General features: G+C 41.4%; 1 long non-coding RNA gene across 2 annotated transcripts in view; it reads left to right on the top strand.

Annotated features, from left to right (window-relative positions):
• LOC142830325 (uncharacterized) overlaps positions 1-27,151 on the top strand; it is a 190,666-nt gene that overhangs the window by 15,767 nt on the left and 147,748 nt on the right. For both annotated transcript variants that reach the window (XR_012905496.1, XR_012905495.1), the window contains exons 2-3: positions 20,062-20,211; positions 22,713-22,910. This is a non-coding gene — a long non-coding RNA (uncharacterized LOC142830325). The remainder of the gene's footprint in view (positions 1-20,061; positions 20,212-22,712; positions 22,911-27,151) is intronic.

Raw genomic sequence — 27,151 nt, 5'->3', positions numbered from 1 at the left:
AAAACATTCTCTCTCCTCTCTCTCATTCACACAAGCAATACATATTGGTTACGTCTACACTGCCCTCTCTTGTGCAAAAAAATATGCAAATGAAGCAAAGCATGGAATATCGCTGTGCCTCATTTGCATAATTAATTAGGCTCTGTTTTTGCGCAAGAGGCTTTTGCACAAAAAGGAGCCATCTACACTGCTCCTTTTTGTGCAAAAAACCCCTCTTGCGCAAGAGCCGTTCTTCTGCTTTTTTTCAGGAAGAAGGGCTCTTGTGCAAGAGAGGAGTTTTGTGCAAAAAGGAGCCATGTAGACGGCTCCTTTTTGTGCAAAAGCCTCGTGCGCAAAAACAGAGCCTCAATAGTTATGCAAATGAGGTGTGGCAATATTCCACACTTCGCCTCATTTGCATTTTTTTGCGCAAGAGAGGGCGGTGTAGATGTAGCCTTACACAACTGCAGCATAGAACAAAAGGGTATTTCTAATCACTTTTAACAAATGTACAAAGACTTTCAACATCAAACTTCTTTCTATCTATTACAAGGTTTTGTCCAATACAGACATCACTATGTATTACAATATTCCATCCCTTCACTTTAACATCAGACCATGCTAACATCATGCTAACATGCCTGGCCTGTCTGAGATCTACGTCTTTTGTTTAAGTTTAATCCAAACCTTATGCTATAACATATATTCATTATAACTAACTGACTTATTACTTACACAGTTACAAGGATCAGAGGGGTAGCCGTGTTAGTCTGAATCTGCAAAATCATGCATCTGACGAAGTGGGTCTTTGCCCACGAAAGCTTATGCTCCTACACTTCAGTTAGTCTATAAGGTACCACAGGACTCCTCGCCGCTTTTACAATTACAAGGCTATATCTATCTATCATCTAGCTAGCTAGCTAGCTAGCTAATTTATGCAATCCCTGTTCTTGTAGTAACTGAGCACTGCACAATCTTTAATGTATTTATCCTCAGAACATCACTATAAGGGAAGACAGTGGTGCTATCCCCACTTTGCAGCTGGGGAACGGAGGTTAAGTGACTTGTCCATGGTTCACACCAGAAATCAGTGTCACGGAAAGAACTTGAACCCAGGTTTCCTTTGTCCCAGGCAAGCTCCCAAACTATTACTTAACAAGTACAACAGAAGGCCTCTTCCAATGAAGTAAAAAATTACATTAAAACAGTGTGCGAATGGACCTTTAGCATTTCTGATTGCAGTCCCACTCAAACCCAGAGGTGCAAGAAAATGAAAAATAAGGGGGAAAATATGTTTCTAGGCCTTTTGAACCAGAAGGAAATTTGACCAAGCTTTGGTTTGTTCTTCTTGTTTTTTCTCAATTGATGGTGGGATGGGTTATTTTATACAAAATGGTTGGTTCATCCATTGTATGAAGGCTCTCTCAGAATGTAATAGATAAGAAAGTAAAATTGCATATATATAAAAGAGTATATCTGACACTTTGGGCAGCATAATATTATTACGAGGCCAGTGTGGGGATGCAGTGTCTGATGGAGCTGAGGGAAGGGTGGGAGATTTAGGGTTGTTGTGGGAGGCCATATAATGCAACCTTATTACCGTCTGTCTGAAACTACCCATCCAACTAGGAGTAGCCAGGGATTGGAGCAAAAGTGGGCAAGATACAGCCCACAAGCTGGATCTGGCCTGCCAAGCCTTTTAGTCTGGTCTGCAGCCCACCCCACTAGTGCCCTCAGGCGTAGAGCAGCCCCTGGCTGCTCAAATCGGCTCTTTGAGGTGTGCTGGGGGGAGGGAGGAAGGAAGGCTTTGCACACTACCTCACCTCCACTACAATCTCTCAGCTCCTATTGTCTGGAAACCAGCCAATAGGGGCTGAGAGATGGGAGTGGAGAGATTGTGCTGGGTGGCAGGAACAGTGTGCAAAGCCTCAGCCAGCGGCTTTGAGCATTGGGCTGCAGCAGGCAGGGAGCCTGCCCTGGGCTGCTAGCTGGGAGCTGCCTAGTTAAGTGTCTCCAGGCACCCCACCCTCCCATACCCTAACTCCCTGCCCTATGTCACAACCCACCCTCCCCCATCACTATCCAAAACCTCTGTATCCTGCACCCCCAGATCAAAACTCCCTCCCAGACTCTGCAAACACTCTTGCACCCCTCCCCTAATCCAGAATCCTCTCTTGCACCCATACTCCCTCCCCAATCCTGCAACTCCTTCTGCATCCTAATCCCTTGCCCCAAGTTAGAGGATGGAGAGAGGCTGTTCTCAGTGGTGTCAGATGACAGAGCAAGGAGCAATGTGCTCAAGTTACAGTGGGGGATGTCTAGATTGGATAGTAGGAAAAACTATTTCAGTAGCAGGGTGGTGAAGCACTGGAATGGGTTACTAGGAAGGAAGTGGAATCTCCATCCCTTGAGGTTGTTATGTCCTGGCTTGAGAAAGCCCTTGCTGATCTGATTTAATTGGAATTAGTCCTGCTTTTAGCAGGAGTTTATATTTGATGACCTCCTGAGGTCTCTTCCAATGTTATGATTCTATGATTCTCTAAGGCTATGTCTACACTTGCCCCTAGTTCGAACTAGGGAGGCAAATGAAGCATACCAAAGTTGCAAATCAAGCGCGGGATTTAAATATCCCTCACTTTATTAGCATAATTGCGGCCAGTCGTCATTTTAAAATGCTGGTCACCTGATTTAACTCACCGACACGCAGTAGTCCGATTTAAAACACTTCCCTCGAATTAACTGTTACTCCTCGTGCCTAGTATTATCACACAATCCCTGTACGCTGCAAGGGAAAATAACAGAAACATAGATGGAGAGTGGGATTTGCCATGCTGATTGCTGGAAATAAAAAAAATAGATGGAGAGATAAGACATACATGCCTGACGTTGATGGAAGGCAAGTTTGTGCCCAATACATTGAAGAAATTGTTCAAGAACAGTCCATCCGTGTGAAAATGTGACCCTTGTAATATTGCTATGGTCAAAAGACCTAAGAAGATGTAATGAGAAAGTGCTAATTATGTGAGAACTAATTCTCTCTGGAGAGGTTACAAGAAGTCACAAGAGGCAGTCAACAACTGTTAGCACTCAGGTCGCATGGGGACAAGTAGACAAATTAGGTGACAGGAGAGCACTCTAAACTGTAGTGAGGAAGGAAGTGCTGAGGGCGTGGCAGGTCGGTTTCAGGCTTTGAGCCTGTCTAAGAACTCCAGGAGTACACATCTAACTTAGACACCGAGCAATTACAGTGGGGCAAAATCCCCAAAGTGTGGAGCAAATCTGTAGAGCAGCTCAAGAAAATGAGTGAGCCAGGCCCAGGAAAAAAAGATTAACTGGTAAAAAAGTTAATTAAATCTCTTCGGATTAGGAAGTGGAATTTAATCCTTTAAAAAATGCAGTGTAACACAGTGCAGCACTGCAGCTGAATTAATCATGACTGATGGTAGTAATTTTTAATTTTTGTGTGGATGAGAAAAACACTTAGCAGATTTGACAATTCGAGCGGGGTAACAGCATTGCATGGCACAATGAGAAGTAGTTTTTCCCAGTGGCTTTTGTGAGGGAGCTAAGCAGCTGTGCTCAAATATTTACAAGTGCACAATATTCACATGCTTGTCTGATGCTGACCTCGCTGATTTGCAAAAGTCTGCTTCAGTCTGGAGACCAGTTACTGTTGTGACGCAGGATATTCATCACAAGGTAACACAGCCTCATTACGAGTTTCCAGTGCTCTCAGTAAATTGTGCTACACAGTTACCACTGAGCATATTGCAAGTGCTGTGGTAAATTTCCAAATTGCCCTGCAAATCTCCAGGCAAACTGTTCTTTCTGGCTCAATACTATTAAAGATGCACTGGAGCAAAGGAGCCAGGAATGAAACCGGAGCAACATCATTGCTCTGAGGTGAAACTGGGGGGATAATCTTAAAACAATGGGGTTGCACAGGTATAAATGAAGGTGGACTGTCTCAGCAATAGAGCTTAGTTAACAAATCTGGTGCATGAGCTAAAAAATATCATTTCCTACCTCAAGGAGCTCAAAAATCAAAAGCAAAAGAACATAAAAATGGCCATGCCAGGGCAAACCAAAGGTGCATCCAAGCAGAGTGTCCTGTAGTCTGACAGTGGCCAATGCCAGGTGACCCAGAGGGACTCACCAAGTGATCCGTCCTGTCACCCATTCCCAGCTTCTGGGAAATGGTAGGCTAGAGACACTATGCCTGCCCACTTTGCCTCTGGGATCTTGGCCAGCATCTGATTAAAGTGACAAAAAAACAACCCCAAACCAAACCAAACCAAACCCCTTCTCCTGCAAAACAAAGTAGTGTTTATTTGCCAAAAGGAACAGAGAACCTAGGAAAATGTGTTACCCCCAAAATATTCTCACTGGAGACCACCCAGGATTACACTAGTATGGGTTTATTTCCACTAGGTAAAACTAAAGAGGAGAAAGCAGTCACCCAAGGTTTAAACTAAAGAAGATAGAACTCTCTCTCACACACACTCTGGCTGCATCTAGATTGGCAAGTTTTTCCACCAAAGTGGCCGCTTTTGTGCAAAAAGTTGCCAGCTGTCTACACTGGCCGCTTGATTTTGCACAAAAGCACTGACGTTCTACTGTCCAAAATCAGTGCTTCTTGCGCAAATGCTTTGTCGTTCCCGTTTGGGCAAAAGCCCTTTTCCGGAAATGTTTTTGCACACGAGGGCCAGTGTAGACAGCTAAAAACTGTTTTACACAAAAAAGCCCCGATGGCGAAAATGGCGATCGGGGCTTTCTTGCTCAAAACCACATCTAGATTGGCACGGGCGCTTTTCCACAAAAAGTGCTTTTGCAGAAAAGCGTCCATGCCAATCTAAACGCTCTTTTCCGCAAATGCTTTTAATGGAAAAACTTTTTCGTTAAAAGCGTTTGTGGAAAATCATGCCAGTCTAGACGTAGCCACACAGACAAGCAAGCACACACCCCTCCATTCATTTACTCATTCACACCTATTCATTCCTGCCCTCAGGTACTCACACACTTAGGTTATGTCTACACTGCCACCCTAGTTCGAACTAGGGTGGCTAATGTAGGCATTTGAACTTGCAAATGAAGCCTGGGATTTAAATATCCCCGGCTTTATTTGCATGTTCCCGGGCGCCGCCATTTTTAAATGCCCCGTAGTTCAAACTTTCAGGAGGAATAACGGTAGTTCTAATTAGGAGCTTTAATTCGAACTGCCTAGTCCGTGCCGCGTGTAGCCACGGGCAGGTAGTTCGAACTACGGGGCATTTAAAAATGGCGGCACCCGGGAACATGCAAATAAAGCCCGGGATATTTAAATCCCGGGCTTCATTTGCAAATGCCTACATCATGGCTGGGGAAACTGGTTAGGAGGAGAGACACTGGAGAAGAGCTTCTCAGGAGCAGGGGAAGAAAAAAGAGAGTCTCATATGCACTCCCTCTCTTTATATAGTGTCTGAATGGTTCTTATGACTAATTCACCTCGTCATCAGGGAGCATGCCCAGACTTCCCTTTATCCAGCAGGGAGCATGCCTAAACTGTGATGACTCATTGAAATGTGCTCCATTGTTCCAAGCCTTCTTCAAACACACTCTCACACTCACACTCTCTCTCCATTCACCCAGGGGAGAATGCAGTTTAGGGAAAGTTACAAGCAAGGAGGCTGAGAGTTACAAAGATTACAAAGTTGCAGTTTACAGTAAGTTTCTGAGAGTTACACAGATTACAGAGTTTGACAAGGATCACAATAAAGGTACGTCTAGACTACCAGGTTTTGTCGACAGAAGTTTTGTCGACAGTATCTGTCGACAAAACTTCTGTCGACAAAGAGCGTCCAGACACATTGAGTTCTGTCGACAAAGCAAGCTCTGTCGACAGAAGGCGTTATGCCTCGTAAAATGAGGTTTACCAGTGTCGACAAAACTGCTGAGTTCTGTCGACGTTATGTCGACAGAACCCAGCGGTAGTGTAGACGCTGGTATAGTTTTGTCGACAAAAGTCCACTTTTGTAGACAAAACTCAGTAGTCTAGACACACCCTAAGTTGCAGTTTAAAACCGTAGACCTTACAGTTTGGTGTAGTTTCAGAAAATCCATGTATATAAATCAAGTAAGCTGAGGCGGAGGCTTTTTTATGCAACAAAATGAAGTAAAGCAACAATGTCCATTTTGTACATTTCCTTACCCAAGCTTAACCTCTCCATCCATAGCCCAGGTAGGATCAGCTTTTTCCCATCTCTGGGTTGGGAGAGTTAGCCCTTGCTGAAATCCTCGTGTCTCTCTCTCCATGAGTCACCTTTCTTCTTTGCCAGAGTTAACTGATGCTTACTGGGCAACCCTCAGCCACCCACCACTCATTTCTAAGCCAGCAAAGTATTCCCCCAGATCTTAGGTTTAGCCTGGGAAGGGGAAACCATTCTAGCCCAGATGGAACTAGGCAGGAGGTATTCCCCAGTCAGCACCTTCCTCATTTTTTTCCTGAAAGTTCCTCAGCATTCTTTGTGGTAACACATTGTTTTTGCCATTGTTTAATTTCCTGTGGTTTCTCTCTTACAGCCTCTTTTGATTTAACTCTGAGCCTTCATGACTAATATCACACAGGTAAACTGAGGATCATATCAGCTATATAGATATAGAGATATATAAGTCCCTCATTCTTCCCAACACCTGAGAGCAGGCAAGGAGGGAAATGGGTGAACAGAAGAAAGGGAGCTCAGCCACTCTGTGGGAAGCAAAGGAGACCTAGAATCTGGCTACAACATGGATTTCATGCAGATTACACTTAGGGTACGTCTAGACTACAGGGTTTTGTCGACAGAAGTTTTCGTGGCATGAGCCCACGAAAGCTCATCATCTAATAAACCATCTTGTTAGTCTTTAAAGTGCTACATAGTCCTGTATTTTGTTTCAGGTGTGTATATAGTAATTCAAGCTATCAAGGCAGTGGTATTTTTTCTTCTGCTAAATGTTGGACAAATGGTGGAATAATTTATTTTGGTGTTTGCACCTATTCAGGGATCTTGCCAACCAATAATGATGCTAAAACTCATTGTAATAATAATAATCATAAAATAATTTCTTTTTAAGTTTGACATCAATAAGTTCTTGGCTGACATGGGGCTTGATCATGGGAGTTTAAGCTACACGCTGCACAAAGAATGCAGAAAGAAAATGCTGAATTGTAGTAAGGCTTAGGCACCACAATAGCTTTGAGAAGCTAGACTTAAGGTCCATCCAATCATATTTTTGCAAACCCAGAAACCTCCCTGGTGGGCTTTGTGGCCCAGCTCCCTCCTGTTCCCAGCATCATTCTTCATAATGGTAGGAGGATTTATGCCAATGGTTCACAGTCATATTTAGGAAATTGGATGGGTTTTTTATTTCTCAGTTTGTTTTACAGCATGAATCAATCATATGACAGCTACTTTGTTAGACAACTCCCATGAATGTTCAACTGAAACCATAGTGTTGACACCACAATTTGGATTATTACTGAAATGTTATTTTTTAAAAACTAGTTCAGTGGAAGGGTGGAGGTTAGTTGACTGTTCCTCCTGGCATTTTTTTCTCTATTACTTATTTATTAGGCTTGAAGATGTGAACTTTACCATTTTCAGGGAATTGAGATCCTGGGTTTTATTTGAATCCATATATGTTAGTTGAGCCTTGATTCAGTAAGGTACATAAGCACATATGTGAATACTCTTGTTAACTTCAGTGGGACTATTCACATGCTTAAAAATACATCGATGGAGCCATGTAAAGTAGTTTACCCGACATAGTCAATGAAGCAGGGATTTAAATAATCCCCGCTTCATTAAAATAAATATGGCCACTGCGCTGTGCCGACATTCAGCTGATCCGGCACAGCGCAGCAGTCTAGACTTGGATTGGTCGACAGGGGAAACCTTTGTCGACCGCTCCTGTAAACCTCATTTTACGACGCATAAGGGAACGGTCAACAAAGGCTTCCCTTGTCAACTGATCCGCATCTAGACTGCCGCGCTGTGCCAGATCAGCTGATTGTTGGCACAGCGAGGCAGCCATTTTTATTTTAATGAAGCAGGGATTATTTAAATCCCCACTTCATTGATTATGTCGGGTAAACTACTTTACATGGTTCCGTCGATGGAGCCATGTAGTCTAGGCACACCCTCTATGTCAGGATCTTAGGCCCCAATACCGAAAACATTTAAAAGGGTGCTTAACTTTGAGCATACTTTGTCCCATTGACTATCCATATTATTAATTTTCATCATATGCACAAGTGTTTGCAGGGTCAGGATCTTATACATGGGAGTGTAAGAATCCACTGGAAAATTCCACTGGACACAGACCACTTTTATGCTGTAATCTGGTACATATGCTACATAATCATGTTTTGCTGCAAGTCCGCTATGGAAGTCTTTATTACCATGTTTTGTTTGGTCTGCTATGGAACTATGTGTGGAATTGGAATATTTTTGTTCATAACTTCATTTTGGCACTCTCCTTTTCAGATGATAAAACTTCCTAATATAGTAGTGGATAAATAAATAGATTCATCCAGTAGACAAAGTGATGAGTGAACGTTGTATGCTGAAGTTACAAATAATGACCCCAACCCACGTGAGCAGGCCCCCAGTTTGTGTGATTATATAGTACTATTGAAATCAAAATCATTGCAAGATTAGGTCTACAATAAGAAATGTAGTTTCTAAGTCTGATAAACACATGCCAAGCAAAAGCAAAGATCTGAACTCATCACCTTTAATCAGGTGACAATCTCACTGAAGTCAACAAAACCTGTCATCTTAGCTAAGTTCCTAGATGCCTCATATTTAATTCAACATATTTTGCTTGCATTGCAACAGTCTGCCTCTCTTGATACTTCTCCAGAATACCTGTCATAGTCTGTGTTTCTTCACCTCTTACATATTAGTGAATTCACACCTCTACGCATTATCAGGTTATCATTAAGCAAAGATATTTTTTCTATAAAAATTAGGTGAAAAATTGATTTTTAAAAAAATAGATAAATCAAGTAATCGTGGCCTATAAAATGTAAAGGTCACTCCTGTTCTTATTCAGCTTTAATTGAAAATTTGAAACTGAACTCCTGAATGGTACTGTCAATAGTCATAATTTATACTTTGTTCTGAAAGCATATCAGCAAATGGGCCTAGACTATAATAGCTATTTATTGCTCCAACAATGAAGTTAAACAGCTGGTGCTTTAACTGCATGGTACAAATCATATAAAACTATTTGCATGTGATATTAATCCAGCATGACCTGATACAACATGACTGTAAGAGCTCTTCCCAAAGAATGGAAAGACTTGCCTTTTGCAGCAACTCCTGCTGACTTTCTTCTATACATTAATAAGTGTACAGCTGAGTTCTTTTACCCAGATGTTATCTATCTCCAAAGTGGCATCTACATCCTTGTAACTGCTGATATGAATTCTAATTCCCCAAAGCAGTCAACCACAAGCCTGCAGTTAAAAGTATGTTTTCCCTATTTTTAATGTATGCCAATTGACTTTCAGGAATCTGAACGAAAAAGTTGAGTACAGTCAAAACAGCTATTTGCCAGATTTGATTGGCTCAGTATTTACAGAAATGAGGCACATTTATCACATTGCCTGTCAAGGAAATATAATCTATAAGAAGGCCATTTCAAGACTTAATTTCCATAGTGGAAATTCGTCCTTCATGAAGATGGGCAATTAAATATTATGATGATATTTTTAAATTGATATACAATCTTGGCGAATATTTTCAAGCGCCATTTTGGGGCTTTAATATTTGGGAGCCCAACTTAATCCGGCCTGATTTTCATACAGTGTAAGAATCTGAATATCCCAGTTTAAGGTGTCTTGAATTAGGCACTTAGACTCTCTGGTGACTTTTGGAAATCTTGGCCTTTTAAAGGGTTATTTTGACAAACAGCACACAGCTTGCTGGCACCTACCACAAAGCAACGTCTGTTTAGTACAGATCCAATTCTCACAGGATAGAAATAAAATCAGAGTGAACCATGGTAAATTATTATTGAATACTGTCAGTTGACTGAGCCTTGATTCATACATTCGTACATTTCTGTCCCTGGAATACCATTTTAAACTGGGTCTAGATGGGTGTGTGTGTGTGTGTGTGTGTGTGTGTGTGTGTGTGTGTGCGCGCGCGCACCGCAGCCAGTTAAATATGCATGTTGTAAAACTTGCAGACTTTCTGGGTGAAATACTGACTTTGTTGAAATCAATGGTAAAGCGACCATTGACTCAAAATTATTAAACTGACAATATGGAATATGGGGGCAGCTGAGATCCTTTCCCAGCCCTACAGAAATGGAAGGAGGAGAAGAATCAGTATTGGAAAGAGAGAGAGACAATTAAGAGACAGTTAGCTTAATAACTAGGTGCAATGGACTGGAAGTCAAGAGACCTGGATGCTCCTCCTAGTTCCATCAGTGTCCTGATATTTGACTTTGGGCAAGTCATTTCACTTCTCTCATTCCTCCATCCTTACATTTCTCTATCCTATCTTGTATATCTAGGTGGTAAGCTCCTCAAGTCAGATAAGTCTCTTATGTGTATGTGCTGTGCATAGGACAATGGGACCATGATCTCAGATGGGACTTTTGGACTCTAGTGTCATATCAAAATAATAAAATAACAAGACCCTAGGATCATAGTAGCTAAAGATGGGAAACAATTATTAGCTCATCGGTTCCTTTAATGGTATCTTGACACTGAGTTGTGTGGTTTATGTCATAGGATTGAGTCGGGGGTGATGTGTGATTGGAGCTGAACTTTAATTAGAATGCTAGATGTGACTCCTCTTCAGCACATCCAAATTGGGAGCCAAAACTTCAAAATTTGAACATACTTCTGCAATGGGTGTAGAACATCAGATCTAAACTTATCCAAGCATTGGAAATTTATCCAAATCAGCATAGGGCGTCATGGAGACTTGGTGGGATAATACACGACAGAAATATTAGTATAGAAGGGCACAGCTTGCTTAGGAAGGATAGGCAGGGAAACAAAAATGATGGTGTTGCCTTACATATTAAAATGTATGCACTTGCACTGAAGCTAAGATGTAAACAAGACACAGATTTGCTGAGAGTCTCTGGATAATAATAAAAAGGGTAAAAACTAAGGGTGATGTCATGGTTGTCTACTACATGATGGTCTACCAGGGTGTGTCTAGACTACATGGCTCTGTCGATGGAGCCATGTAAAGTAGTTTACTCGACATAGTCAAAGAAGCGGGGATTTAAATAATCCCCACTTCATTAAAATAAAAATGGCCATCGCACTGTGCTGACAATCAGCTAATATGGCACAGCATGGCAGTCTAGACGCGGTGCGGTCAACAAGGGAGGCCTTTGTCAACCGCTCCTGTAAACCCCATCGATGGAGCCATGTAGTCTAGACACACCCCCACAGACCATGCTATAGCTCGAGAATGCCGGGGGGTTATCAGGAAGGCGAAAGCACAATTGGAATTACGACTGGCAAAAGATGTGAAGGATAAGAAGAAAGGTTTCTACAGGCATGTTAACAAGAAGAAGATGGTCAGAGAAGGTCTGAGGCCACTACTGGATGAAGGAGGTAACCTAGTGACAGATGATGTGGGGAAAGCTGAAGTACTCAATGCTTTCTTTGCTTCTGTATTCATGGACGAGGTCGGCTCCCGGACTAATGCGCTAAGTGACGCAAGATGGGATGAAGATCGACAGCCCTTAGTGGGTAAAGAACAGGTTAGGAAATATTTAGAAAAGCTAAACATACACAAATCCATGGGTCGGGACTTAATGCATCCAAGGGTACTGAGGGAGTTGGCAAATGTCATTGAGGAGCCTTTGGCCATTATCTTTGAAAAGTCGTGGAGATTGGGAAAGATCATGAATGATTGGAAAAAGGCAAATATAGTGCCCATCTTCAAAAAAGAGAAGAAGGACGATCCAGGGAACTACAGACCAATCAGCCTTACCTCAGTTCCTGGAAAAATCGTGGAAGGGATCCTTAAGGAATCCATTTTGAGGCACTTGGAAGAGAGGAAAGTGATTAGGAATAATCAGCATGGATTCACAAAGGGCAAGTCATGCCTGACCAATCTGATTAGCTTCTATGGTGAGGTAACTGACTCGGTGGACATGGGAAAGTCAGTGGATGTGATATACCTTGACTTTAGCAAGGCTTTTATACAGTCTCGCGCAATATTCTTGCCAGCAAGTTAAGGGAATATGGATTGGGTAAATGGATAGTAAGATGGATAGAAAGCTGGCTAGAAGGCCGGGCCCAGCGGGTAGTGATCAATGGCTCGATGTCAGGATGGCGGTCGGTCTCTAGTGGAGTGTCCCAAGGTTTGGTTCTAGGACCGGTTTTGTTCAATATCTTTATTAATGACCCGGATGAGGGGATGGATTGCACCCTCAGCAAGTTTGCAGATGACACTAAGCTAGGGGGAGAGGTAGATATGCTTAAGGGCAGAGATAGGGTCCAGAGTGACTTAGACAAATTGGAGGATTGGGCCACAAGATATCTGATGAGGTTCAACAAGGACAAGTGCAGAGTCCTGCACTTGGGACAGAAGAATCCCAAGCATTGTTACAGGCTGGGGACCAACCAGCTAAGTAGTAGTTCTGCAGAAAAGGACCTGGGGCTTACAGTGGATGAGAAGCTGGATATGAGTCAACAGTGTGCCCTTGTAGCAAAGAAGGCTAATGGCATATTAGGCTGCATTAATAGGAGCATTGTCAGCAGATCCAGAGATGTCATTATTCCCCTTTATTCAGCTCTGGTGAGGCCACATCTGGAGTATTGTGTCCATTTCTGGGGCCCCCACTACAAAAAGGATGTGGACGCACTGGAGAGGGTCCAGCAGAGGGCAACCAAAATGATTAGGGGGATGGAGCATATGACCTATAAGGAGAGGCTGAGGGAGTTGGGTCTGTTTAGTCTGCAGAAGCGAAGAGTGAGGGGGGGGGATTTGACAGCAGCTTTCAACTTCCTGAAGGGAGGTTCCAAAGAGGATGGAGAAAGGCTGTTCTCAGTGGTGACAGATGGCAGAACAAGGAGCAATCGTCTCAAGTTGCAGTGGGAGAGGTCCAGGTTGATATTAGGAAAAACTATTTCACTAGGAGAGTGGTGAAGCACTGGAATGGGTTACGTAGGGAAGTAGTGGAGTCTCGGCTTGACAAAGCCCTTGCTGGGTTGATTTAGTTGGGATTGGTCCTGCTTAGAGCTGGACTTGATGACTTTCTGAGGTCTTTTCCAATTCTATGATTCTATGACCACTAACCAGGAAGAAGAGATGGCTGAAGCTTTATTGAACACCTAAGAAAATCACCAAAACACAGGACTGGTTGTTGATGGGGGACTTCAATTGTTCAGACATCTGCTGGGAAAATAACACAGCAGGACATACATTATCCAACAAGTTCTTGGAATGTATTGGAGACATTTTTAAAAATGTCGGAAGCTGGAGAAAGATACCGGGGAAGGCTGTTCTAAATTTGATTTTAACAAATAGAGAAGAAGTAGTTGAGAATTTGAAAGTGAAAGCTTGGTTGGATGAAAGAGATCATGAAGTGATAAGAGCGCATGATTCTAAGTAACGGTCGGAGAGAGAACATCAAACTAAAGACCATGGATTTCAAGAAGGCAGATCTGAGTAAGTAAGGTTCCATGGGAAGCAAATCTAAGAGGAAAAAAATATTAATACAGTAGACTTCAGATAATCTGGAACATATGGGATTTAGGTGGTGCCAGATTACAGGATATGCTGTACTATCAGGAGGTACTATAAAATGGTTATATATATACTGTATATGGTATATACTGTATATAGAGTGTTTTAACCTTTTTATTGTACATACTATACACAGTATACTGTAATGTTTTAGGTTTTTTAATCCTTTTTTACCCTTTTCACTCAGTTCAGCTGCTGCCGCTGCTGCCTTGTGGCTTGTTTTTTGCCAAATCTCACTGACTAGGCTCTTGCCATTTTGATGCCAGACTATCGGAAGTGTTGTACGATTGGATGCTGGACTATTGGTGTTTTACTGTACTTGCAGTTTTTCAAAGAGACATTATTAAGGGGGCAAAAGCAAACTATTCCTCAGCGCAGGAAATATATGAAGTATGGTAACAGACCACCCTGGCTTAACCAGGAGATTTTGAATAGTTTAAAAATCAAAAAGGGGTTCTAGAAAACTAGATCATACTGAGTCAGACCAAAGGTCCATCTAGCCCAGTGTCCTGTCTGCCAACAGTGGCCAAGGCCAGATACCCCAGAGGGAGTGAAAAGAACAGGGAATCATCAAGCAATCCCTCTCCCATCACCCATTCCCAGCCTCTGGCAGAGGCTAGGGTCACCATTCCTACCCATCCTGGCTAATAGCCATCAATGGACCTAACCTTCATGAACTTATCTAGTTCTTTCTTGAATCCTGTCTTCACAACCTCCTCTGGCAAAGAGTTCCAGAAGCCAACCGTATACTTTGTGAAGAAAAACTTCCTTTTGTTTGTTTTAATCCTGCTACCTACCAATTTCATTTGGTGACCCCTAGTACTTATCTTATGAGAACAAGTAAATAATTTTCCTTTTTCACTTTTTCCATACCAGTCATGATTTTATAGACCTCTATCATATCCCCCCTTAGTCTCCTCTTTTCTAAGCTGAAAAGTCCAAGTCTTTTTAATCTCTCTTCATATGGGACCCATTCCAAACCCCTCATCATTTTTGTTGCCCTTTTCTGAACCTTTTCCAATGCCAATAAATCTTTTTTTAGAAGAGGCAACTACATCTGTACACAGTATTCAAGATGTGTGCATACCATGGTTTTATATACAGGTGATAAGATATTCCCTGTCTTATTCTCTATCCCCTTTTTAATGATTCCTAACATTTTGTTTGGTTTTTTTGGCGGCCACAGCACACTGAGTGAATTTTTCAAAGAACTATCCACAAGGACTCCAAGATCTCTCTCTTGAGTAGTGTGACAGGGTCAGAACAGAAAGTTATAAAAAAGTAGTCCTATTGGATTCCGGGAGGTGGGCAGGCGTTAGCCCACCCACATCTAAAGGACCTCCCCCACACTTATGGGGAGGGTCCACAGAGGCCAGATAACCAACTAATTACTTGGGAAAAATAAAGAGAAAACAAGGACTTGTGTGGAGGTCATAGGGTCAAAACAAGGGAGCTGGATGGGGACACTGAGCAGAGAACCCTGGACAGCACCCACTGCCCCTCAAAGGTCTCAAGAGAGCCAGCGGACACCACCCAGTGGAACTCTGCCCAGATGCGTGAACGGATACAGGAGCATAAATAGGCCCCACAGTAACAGGACCCTCCTTCAGCCAACCTCTGCTCCCTGGTCTTGTAAATTGCCATCTTGTCCATAGCCAGGAGGAGGCTGACCAGGAGGGTGCACATAAATAAATAGGTGAGGGTAGAAGTGTGGCCAGAACCTCAACAAGAGGTTCTGGAGGAGATGAAAGTAGGGCTGTATCTGGCACACTCAAGATAAATGCGCGTCGGGGTCTCCTTCATGCCACAGAAGGGGCAAGTGTCGGTAACAGGGGTGAACTGAACCACGTACACGCCCATGCTCACAGCACTATGGAGGATTCTCCAGCTGATGTCCCCGGCAGGCCGTAGAACCAGCATGGAGTAGAGACTGGCCCACTGGGGCTCCCCACCCTCTATTGGTGGTAAGAGGTCCTGCCACTTGGTATCTGGTGGGACATGAGGGTGGGGAAGTGAAGAGCATGAAGCACAAGTGTGTACAGATGACTCTTTGGTGCGGTTCAAACGGGGGATCAGAGCACTCAGCAACTTGCAGAATCAAACCATTACTCCTGATTCACTTCAGATATTTGAAGAGAGAATCAAGCCTGTGACAATTAAATGTCTTTGGAGATTAAATATTTCTTACCTTACTCACACAAATCTCCTAGAGCATGATGTGGGCACAGTTTGGTCCTACCACTGTGCATCAATTTTAGAAAGTAATAGCTAGCCATGTCAAGCCTGCTTAATTACAAGCCTTCACTCTTCCATTGAAATAGATGCTATCATTGCCTAATAGTTCCATACCCAAAGGCACTCTGCATGTCAACTACCCAACAATATTTACAATAATAATTTCTTGTATTTCCCTATTCTTATCTCAGGGTACATCTAGACGGCACTCTAAAATCGAAATAAGATACACAATTTGTGCTACGCAAATTGTGCATCTTATTTCGATTTTATTTCAAAATAGGCTATTTTGAAATTTGGTGTGTCTACACGGTGCCAAATTTCGAAAGAAAGCACAATTTTGAGACATCCCCATTCTTTGTGGAATGAGGTTTACAGGGATGCTGAAATTATTTCAAAATAGCAGACGCATTCCTTAGATGCGGGGTAGCTATTTCAGGATAACTCCGGTCTAGATGTACTATCAGAGCCTGATCCAAAGGTTACTAAAAACAATGGTCAGATGAGCTACGTTAAGTTATGGGCATCTGGCCGGTGTACTTCACTAGAATCATGCACTGGCATTTTTAGAGAAAGAAACAGCTTTAACTCCTATATATTTTTTTAATTTTCAAAGCTGTCCAGTGACAAAACAGTTGTTTATTGTTCTAAGATTCCTCTTTATGAGTACAGTGATGATTTTAGGGTTTTTTCTTACAAATGAAAGCCACTTGTTTATTTCATAATCTGCTGGATGGCTCACAACTGATGAAAATGTCCTTAACAAAACCAGAATCCTCAGAAAGAAATATTTTTAATTCGCATTCCAGATTGTTTCCAACTCTCCGTCCCAGTCACTAAACTGTTTTTTTTTATAAAGATACTGTTTACACAGATTTAATCAGTGGTGTCACTGGGGCACAGCAAAACCAGCAATGTGACCTACTGAGATTCAGCACCAGATTGCAATTTACAATCAAGGCAGCAAGAGTCACTGAAGTGCATAGCTCCCGCCCCAATTACTAATTAATCAGACCCAAAGAGGTCTCCATAAAAGCCACAGTGCTCAGCTGTGAGTCCATAAATTCAAAAGGCACCTCTCTTTTTTAAGTAGGAAAGGTGACCTATGAAGATATACATACATACTGCCATTAAGAGCCAGTCCTAAAAGAAAACATTCCTGCCAATGCAAAGATTTTCCCCCTTTTTATTCTTGTTTAAATTATGTTTACAGTAAGTCAGACTGCAGGAAATCCCGCCATTGCTATAAAATCAGATGTTCTTTGGTTGAAATCAAGTGGTTAATTTGTTTTCCTCAGCTTGCTTGTTTCTGTAGAAAACAAAGTGACAATGAATTCTCTCTTGCAGGCTTTTTTCTTTCTTTTTGGTTAGCTGAACCTCTTAGATCAGGCAGGTTATGATTATTTATGAGTTCATCTTAAATTCGGCTTTTTATAATTATTGCACACCTGTAGTGAATAACTGCGATAATCTGAACAGGAAATCCTGCAGATAGTGCATTATGATAAACTAATTGATGGCCTATTTTGCAATCAGATTAGCTAACATTGAACTCTGGACCTCTACTGAGCTCCATCATCTTCAATAAGGATGCGTCTACATAGCACTGTAAACTCAAAATAAAATACGCAATTTGCACTACGGAAACTGTGTATCTTATCTTGAATCTATTTCAAAATAGCATATTTTGAAATTTGGTGCGTCTATGCAGTGCCAAATATTAAAATAGCGCACTATTTTGAGCCATCCCTTATCCCTCGTGCAACAAAAAATATTTTGAAATACCGGGTGGCTTGGGTAGATGCAAGGTAGCTACCTCCGGTATTCTGAAATAGCCTTGCAGTGTAGACATACCTTAAGGCTTTGCATGGGGCACAGGGCCATGTTATAGGATTCAATTACAGACTCAGGGGCCTAAATAAGTAAATTCTCTTTAAGTTTTTTATCAGTTCATGCAGAGCAGAACTGTGTATTGCAGAATGCCATGATTAGCCAAATCCTGTTTACCTTGCATTTTTGGTTTCAGTTTTTCCCCCAGGATCCTATTGTGTTACTCAGAATTTGGCCCCTGGTGCAAAAGAACATAGACCATAAAACAATTTACAACACAAGTACTAGAAGCTCAATTTCCCATTTGGCAAATAGCCTCACTATTTTGTCATGACTAAGATGGGTCTTGGATGCCAAAATCAGGGATGGGCATTTATTGTAAAGGTCTTGAAAACTAAAATCTAGCTTTTCTTCAATTTTCAGCCTGTTCCAAAAGTATATGTAGACAGCCAAAATCAGCACGGGTGTGAGCAGATGCAGCATCTCTGGTTTCAATGGAGCTGCATCCACATATGCCAGAAGTTAACTTAGCCCTGGCTCTCAACATGCCAGAAATGTGACATGTTGCATCCCAACCTCCCTCCCACACAGACTGCCAAAAAAAATGTGAAGATGTGAAACGGACAAATCAAACCCTAATCAAGAAACACGAATGTGATTTTCTGCAGAATTTTCTCTAGTTGTCCCATATGGTAAGACCAAATTTAAATGCTCATAAAATTCTGGTTGTTTTAATTTTTTCCTGACTGCAATAGAGAATTAGCAAAGTAAGGTTTGATCCTGCAGTCCTTATTCAGGTAATTGCTTATGTGATCACTCCCACGGAAATCAATAGAGCATATCACATGAATGAGGTTCTCTAATATGGCTCTTATTCTTTAACCACAAGGGAGTTTGCTTCTGGATGGACCAATAATAAATACACTTTGAGTCAAGTGTGGTTTCTCTGACTCACACAAGTCATACCAGTTCCCTTGAGTGCAGCCTGCCATTTCACAGTAGCTATTGGAGTGATTGAGGCCTTAATTAAACAAACAATTTTCTGAAAGAAAACTGTGGTTTTGTGATTTTTGTTTATTTCGTTCAAGATTTTTGTGAGATGGCTCTCCTGATTCCCAAGACTCCCAGCAAATGTAAACTTGTTCCTAACTGGCTGCTCTATCCAGAAGAATCTGTCCAGTGTCTAAAAATCCCCAAGCTCCAGTCCATGCACTTAGGCCTGATCCAAAGTCCTTTGACCTAATTAGAAAGATTTTCATTAGTTCAACAGGCTGTGGATCAGGATCTAAAAGAAGCTGCTTACTACGGCATAAAAAAAACAAAAGCAAACCCATAGCCTTGCTCATAGATGATGTATTTTTATTTCCATCTTTTTTATTGTTTGAGCCAGATCCTTACTGCATTTTGAAAGATTTCTTTTAAATAGTTCCAGTGAAAGGGAATAATTGTGTGATTAATATATATTCTTAGGAAATACTGAAATAGGAATTAGATGATTCAGAGTTCCACTTTTTTTGTTGGTCTGTATTAAGTTCATTATCCTGTTATTTTTATGGTCAGACTGATCTTGGTTTGTGCATATCTTTAAAAGTAAAACGCTGTAATTTGTTAATATAAACATAATATATGCCCTGAAATGAAATCGGAATATATCATTGGAAGAGGAAACCATACTGTATCATTAAACTAGGTTATTTCAATGTAAATAATATATTTCTCTTTTGGAAGCATTACATCTTTATTTTAGGAGGAGATTATATAGATTCGTTTTTTGGGTACTATAAATAATAGGGTAAGATCAAATTGGTGGTATTTTTCTAGTTATTTTGTCAAATGCATGACTGTTCACATTACCTGGGGGGAAAGTAAAACCCCTTGCATTCTTCTCACCCCTCGGCAGTATAACAGAGCAAAGCTGCACATCTGTAAATAAATGCATCATTAGATTCTCCTCAATTTGTCAGCTTCACTTGATGTATAGCTAAAATAATCCCACAAGGAGAGAGAAGGAAATGTTTGCTTCCAAACACATACATCACAGACCAGAACAAATACTGTCTCAGGGATGATTTTTGCAGAAGCTGAATATATCTTTTTATAAGAGTCCATTTAAGTACATTGCTACCAACATATTCATTAGCCGGGGAGCTCTGGACATATTAAAAGAACATAGTAAAGCAACTAATGATGCACTTGAGCGGTAACAGGTTGTCATTAGAGTAGCATCTGCTCTCATCAGAGTTAATTATTCAGTTGCTTTGTTTTCCAGGTAGGTGTCTGGTAGAATTTAGCAGAATCTTAATTAAAACACATTTCAAACTCCTTGGATGCTCATCTCATCTAAAGAAATCAAGACAATTTCCACCATAAACATCAAGCTTCAGTTGAGCCATCAAATGGAAGAAGGAACTCAAGCACTGTAAGTTGTAGGCATTAACCATTAGAATGCTAATGGCATGCAAATAACTGCCTCAGAAAACTAACCTGTGTTCTACTTGTATCCCAGTAATCAGTTATGGCACATAATTAAGGAACAAGAGTACTAATAATGCATAATTACTTTCACTATATAGAATTGTAATATTAAAATCTGAGCTGTAATGGTACAGCATGCGCATTTGTGCTTAGGAGAACACATACCTACAAGGCCCCACAGTAGTGTAAAAAAGTAACTTCTTTGATAAATTCTGTCGTCTTATTGAGGTCCTAGAAAATTATGAACAATTTTGAACTAAATTGTTTGTGCCATGAAACTGTCTGTTTGAATAGATTTTGTGTCAAAAAACCTGTTCTTTCAAAACTTTTCCATTCACCACATTCTCTTATGGTCAGCATTGAAGAATTTAAGTGTTTTCTTCTGGAAATTAAAGACAAAGAGAAGTATGAGACCTTTCGACACAAAAAGAGTAAATGGTTGTTGATATAGTTATGGTGACATTCTGTCAATGAACTACCAATGGACATGTCATAGAAATTATCTCCAATAGCATGTGGCAAACGAGCGTACTACAACACTGGTGTACTGGAGCGCACGTTTTTGCTGAGAGGTAGGGAGGGCCAGGGAGAATCTAGTCTTCACATTTAATTAAAAACTTTCTCATAATTAAAACCAACAAGGGAAGCAATCGTACATGCTAAACAATTTTAGATAAAACATTATAAATGCTGCTTCACTCTGAAAAGTGACGCTGTAAAGATGGCATCCCAAGGTCCCATGTTTGTTGTGTTTCAACGATTCCATATCAAACAAACTCAACTTACCAGTAAAAACATTTTTTTTCTTTCTGCAAACTCCAGCTTGGATTTTAAAACTCAGACTGCTTTCTGAGGTATATTAGTTATGTTACTCTTAATCTTTGGGGGCGGAGGGTAATGATGTACTACACCCTTAAATCTTGAAAGACGCACATAGGCAGGCTTGTTTTATGTGCTGCAAAATCATAGTAGAAACCTATGCACACAGTGTTCCTTCATAGAAAGTTTACTTTTGTTCTGTTTCTCAATTTAATATAAGTCATTCTAGTAGAAAGAATCTCTTCATTATTTGTGAATGGAAACATAATTAATGCAGAGTTAGTTTTAATGGTTAGGATAATTTTCAGAAGATTTCCTAATGGACCAGAGCAAAAAACCATTTATGAGGCAGCAATAGCACAGTTTAGTATTCTCAAAATATATCACTTGTATCTATGTGTATGATTCCCAGATGATGGCGTTTTAAATTAAGTATGAAGACCTATTGATAGATTCCACCAGGTCCTCCCTACCTCTCAGCAAACACATGCACCCTAGCACACTGGGTTCACCACAACCTATGAAAGAAAATTTCTATGACATGTCCTTTGGTAGTATGTTGACAGAACGTTGCCATAACTACATTAACAATCATTTAATTGTTTTGTGTCCAAAGGTCTCATATTCCATTTGCCTTTAATTTCCAGAAGAAAAGGATTCCTTGAAGGAAAACACTTAAATTCTTCAGTGCTGACCATAAGAGAATGTGGTGAATGGAAAAGTTTTGAAATAACAGGTTTATGACCTACACTAGCTCTCATCAAGCTCATGTGCTAAAAATATGGGCCATGGCACATCGTAAGAGGCGCTAGCCACCATGAGTTAAAAAGACCAGAAATCAGGATGGGGGTGAAGTGTAAGACAAAGCCCTCAGTATCGGGATTGTCCCTATAAACAGGGTATCCTGTCACCCCATGTACTAGGTACAATCCTGTACTGGCTTGTGATGGAGTGGATGCAGTCTAAAGGTCCCTTGCTGGAGGCCTCAGCATCTTGCCATGACTATCACCGGAAAGGAGCAATAGAGAAGTTCTCCAAGCAGGATGGAGTGGCTGCGCGGGAAGCAGCCAAACAGAGTTATACAGGCCCATATAAAAGGAGCTGCAGAGCCAGAGCGAGTTCAATCTGTTAGCAGGGACCCTGAGAGCATGAGGTGCTTCTGGCTGCCTGCTGGGTCAAGGCAGGGAGTTACTGGCAGGAACCAGGATGGTGAGAAAATATGTTTTATCTGGCGACTGGGACTCAATTCAAACAGACTGTGGGGAAGTGCCCCAGGAAAACACAGAGTAGCAATTACTACAGGGAGACAACATGAGGCAGATACAGAACTGGCACCTCAGGAAAGGGGACTGGACTGAGACAAAATTAGTGAGGAGTTGTGGACACTCCCAAACTGAGTCCAAGAGGGGTGGTTCAGTAGGGAGGCTGGGGTTACTGGGGGACTCCCATGGAGGCAAGGAGTTCCCTGGCAAGAATCCCTTGGGGTGCTACTTAAATCCAGAGTAGGAGCCTTGCAAGGCCAAGTGAGGGTATGTAACATGTTGTGCTGGACTGGTTAAAGACTCAGCCCAGGTAGGGCTGCAGAGAAGGACGCACCAAATGTGAGTACCCGATGGGCTGTTTCAGAAAACCGAACCCAGGGAGGACTGCAGGACACTGGAGATGTTTTGGATGGGGTACCTGGAAGGAAGTTGTTTGCATGTGGGCAGACTGCAACTTGGCCAGAGGGCTGAGTCACTGAAGATCTGCACAGGCAAAAGGGTACACCACAAGTGGAGGAAATGGAGAATAAACTACAGATGCACACACACTTGCTTCTGAGAGGTGAGTGCACCCCATTCCACTATCCCACTCAACTAGCCCAAGCTTTGTGGTGGCCCTACGATACATAGCATGGCAGCTCTCATAGAGCCGTTAGCACAAGTATGTCACCTTCAGCTGGGAACCACACCTCCATTTCCCGTTGGAAACATACCCTCATGGGCTGTGTCCAGACTCAGGATTTTTTTCGGGAAAAGTAGCCTTTTTCCGAAAAAACTTCACCTGCGTCTAGACTGCAGCCGCGTTCTTTCGAAATTAAATCGAAAGAACGCGGCTTTTCTTTCGACGGCGGTAAACCTCATTTCACGAGGAAGAACGCCTTCTTTCAAAAGTGCTTCTTTCGAAAGAAGGCGTTCTTGAATGTAAATAGGGCTTCTTCGAAAGAGAGCATCCAGACTCACTGGGTGCTTTCTTTCGAAAAAGCGGCTTGCTCTTTCGAAAGTTCCGCGTGCAGTCTAGACGCTCTCTTTCAAAAGAGGCTTGCAGTCTAGACATAGCCATGGTGTTTCAGTGATGGAAATGCCTGTTCCCATTTGGCGCTCACAGTGGGGAAAAGCCTGTGGAAAACACACAAATCCAGAGATATGTGTTTTAGTTTGTGTTTCTTTTGAACTTGAATTCTGATGTGTGTATGTATTCTGTATTATTGATTAGCACAGATAGTTTCAATACATATAATGTGATGTGTACTATGTTCTGGGTACGTGTTGCATATATACCCAAACAAACCCTCTTGTTTACATATATAGAGGTTATATCCGTGTGATAAATTAGTTTCAAGTGATATATTTTATGCACCTTTGACAATCCTGTCCACTGTCTACCCAACAATCCAGCTCCTTCAACTAATTCAGAGTAGCTTCAAACAGCTGCCATTCAAAATAAAATTTGGCCTTCCAAACAAATACTGCCCAGTCTCCAAATCCCCACACCAGAAATAAATTTTCTTCCCAGGCCTGTCCATCTGGACTCTTTTACGATAGTCTGGGTTTTACACATGAAAAATAGACTAACTCAAAATAGTACCACTAAAAACGTCAAAATCTTTAAAACCTAGGTAACGGTTCTTTAGAAATGTTCTGAAAATGTTGTTGTTCAAGCATTATACCTCACAGGACAAAGTGGCGTTAAGTCTTTATTTGGAATGACCTGCATAACTCACTTGTGGCTTCACTTTTCATGAGTAATGCAGTCGTCCCAAACTCATGCTATTAGAACCTTTAAACAACACCATCATGTATTCCCAGCCAGACTAATGTATGATAGATAAAGCAGACAGTCTGATGGATAAAGTTGTGGGATGATGAGCGTGTCATTTTCATGAGTTACGGTGCCCACATTACTAAAGGATGGCTTATAATACTGTCACTTTAAAACTGTGGGTTCCTGCCTCCAGGGTACTGAGAAATCCCAGCCTAGCAGATGCTAGCTGCCATTTTGGATTTAGTCTGTCTGAAGAACAAGTCTTCGTTGTTGTGGAGGCTTTTAAAGCTTCATTGTACATAGAAAAAGTCACGGTTAAGGGTTCATTGGTGCTTAGATGCCCTAGTCATGGGAACAGAAGTCTTTTAAATCTTTCAGAAGGGTTGTCAGGATGTGTTGTTCCTCTGAGGGAATCAGAACTAGAGCTTGGGATTTTGTTCTGTGCAAACATGGCATTTTGATGGTATTGGTCCAGTAGTATTATTACTTCAGCCATTAGTGTGTTTATTGTAAGGAATGAAAATATAAAACCAGGACTTGGCTTCTTTATAGAGGCATGTTTCATTTATTTGATAGGAGTGAGATGTTCTCTTTTTTTCTAAAGAGTGGCTGCTATTTAACAGAGGTAAAAGTTTTACAAATACAGTCTAAAGATGGATAAAGTTAGTATGATGTAGTCTGATTAAATTAGGCCTCAAAGAGTGAGTAACACCTGGCAAATGAGTTAAATGTTTAAAGAGTGATGTTTTTGGACCAAATCCTCAGCTAATGTACACTGGTGGGTCTCTATTGTTGTCTGTGGAACTATTGTGATTTATACAAGCTGAAGATCTTGCTCACCATGACCATGTCTACGATAGGAAACTCTTTTGAAATAACTAAATTCGACTTACTCCTGACTAACTCCCAGTTTTACAAAATTGAAATAGTATGTCCCCACTCAAAATTAGCCTGAGGCAGGCTCTGCTAATGTGAACGTGCTACCTTGACTTAGAGCCCCAGGAAGCATTGGGGAGTAGTTAGTTCAAATTACTCTTGGGAATAGTTATTTTGAAATAGTGGTACCAGAGCATCTACACTAAAGCTATTTCAAAACAGCTGTTACAAAATTAGCATTATTCCCTGAGAAAAGCAGGAGTACAGATTTAGAAATAAGCGGCCTCTTATTTCAAAATAACAGGCTTGGTAATGTGGATGCTCCACTTATAAACGTGACTTAAGGTGGGTTATTTTGAAATAAAGCCATGGGCCATGGGACAAGGACCATATTTACCTAAGGAAAATATGTACATTTCCTGTTTGCTGTGTGCTATAGATAGAAAAATAAAAGGTATGCTGTAAAGAAATCAGACATTGACCAGTCTGCAAAATCTGTACATATACTTACAGCTAGTTGAGTTTGTGGATAAGTAGAATTAAGTGCAAAACTCAGTTCAGTCCTAACTATGGAGTCCCTACTAATGACAGAATAAGACAATCGCTTCCAGTGCCATCCAGGCTGATGCACTGGAAACTGAAGTAACTGCAACTTGAACTAAATAGCCACCTTCTGTATTTGGGAGCTGTAACAGACAATGAACTCTTTGTAGGTCTAGCACAGAGGTAAGCCTATAACATGCATTGATCAATGGCTTACAAACTACTTTTAGACAGAGGAAGCTAGTACCAAATGTCAGAGGCCCACAAACATTTGAATACTAGATGAGTCCTCACTTATGTGATGCTGACACACTAGGGAATAAAATGGGTAACTCTAGATCCTAAAGCAAAACTCAGTATGGCTTCCGCCAGCGCACCCGTTTCTGTGGTGTCCTCTGTGAATCAGTCAAGAGAGTTAAGTCCAAAGCTGACTGTGAAGAGGGATCTCACAAAACTGGCTGATGGAGCAAGAAAAGAGCTGATGAAATTCAATGTTGATAAATGCAAAGTGATGCACATTGGAAAGCCTAATCCCAACTATAGATACACAATGTTGGGATCTAAATGAGTTATCGCTCAAGAAAGAGATCTTGGATTTGCTGTGGTTAGTTATCTGAAGACATCTGCTCAAGGTGCAGCAGCAGTCAAAGAAGCTAACAATGTTAAGAACTATTAGGAAGGGATAGATAAGTCAGATAATATCATAATGCCACTATACAAATCCATGGCTTGCCCACGCCTTAAAGACTGTGCAGGTCTAGTCACTCCATCTCTAAAAAGATATAACAAAACTGGAAAGAGAAAAGGGCAACCAAAACGATGAGGGGCAGGGGCCAGATTCCATGTGAGGGGAGTTTTAAAAAAATCCTGAATGTGTTCAGCTTGGAAAAGTGATGACTGAGAAGGGATATGATCAATGTCTATTATGAACAACGTGGAGAAAATGATTAAGGAAGTCTCATGCAAGCTTTCACAGTAAACAAACCAGGAGTCACCCAATGCAGTTAATAGACAGCAAGTTTAAAACAAGTGTGAGGAAATACCTCTTCACACTATACAAAGTCAACTAGTGGACTACAATATGACAAGAACTGTTTGACATGGGACATAATCAGGTATAAGCAACACTACCATGCTGTGTCTAGACTGGCAAGTTTTTCCGTAAAAGCAGCTGATTTTGCGGAAAAACTTGCCAGCTGTCTACATTGCCTGCTTGAATTTCCGCAAGAACACTGACGATCTCATGTAAGAAATAAGTGCTTCTTGTAGAAATACTATGCTGCTCCCATTCGGGCAAAAGTCCTTTTGCGCAAAGCTTTTGTGCAAAAGGGCCAGTGTAGACAGCTCAGATTAGTTTTGCGCAAAAAAGCCCAGATCGCGAAAATGGCTATCTAGACGTGCTTTTCCGCAAATGCTTTTAACGGAAAACTTTTCTGTTAAAAGCATTTCCGGAAAATCGTGCCAATCTGGATGAAGCCCCAGTGTAAAAGGTTCCCTAAAGTACAATTTTCACATGAGGTATATATGAATGCAAACATGTGGAGGATGGACCTGATCTATTCTCACTGCAGTCCAAGGCTAAACTTCTTGGCTGTGTCTACATTGGCCCCTATTCCGTAATA

Source organism: Pelodiscus sinensis, chromosome 7 (assembly GCF_049634645.1).
Source record: "Pelodiscus sinensis isolate JC-2024 chromosome 7, ASM4963464v1, whole genome shotgun sequence".
Taxonomy (NCBI): Eukaryota; Metazoa; Chordata; order Testudines; family Trionychidae; genus Pelodiscus; species Pelodiscus sinensis.
Note: the sequence above shows the minus strand (reverse complement) of the source record. Positions and strands in the feature narration are given on the sequence as shown.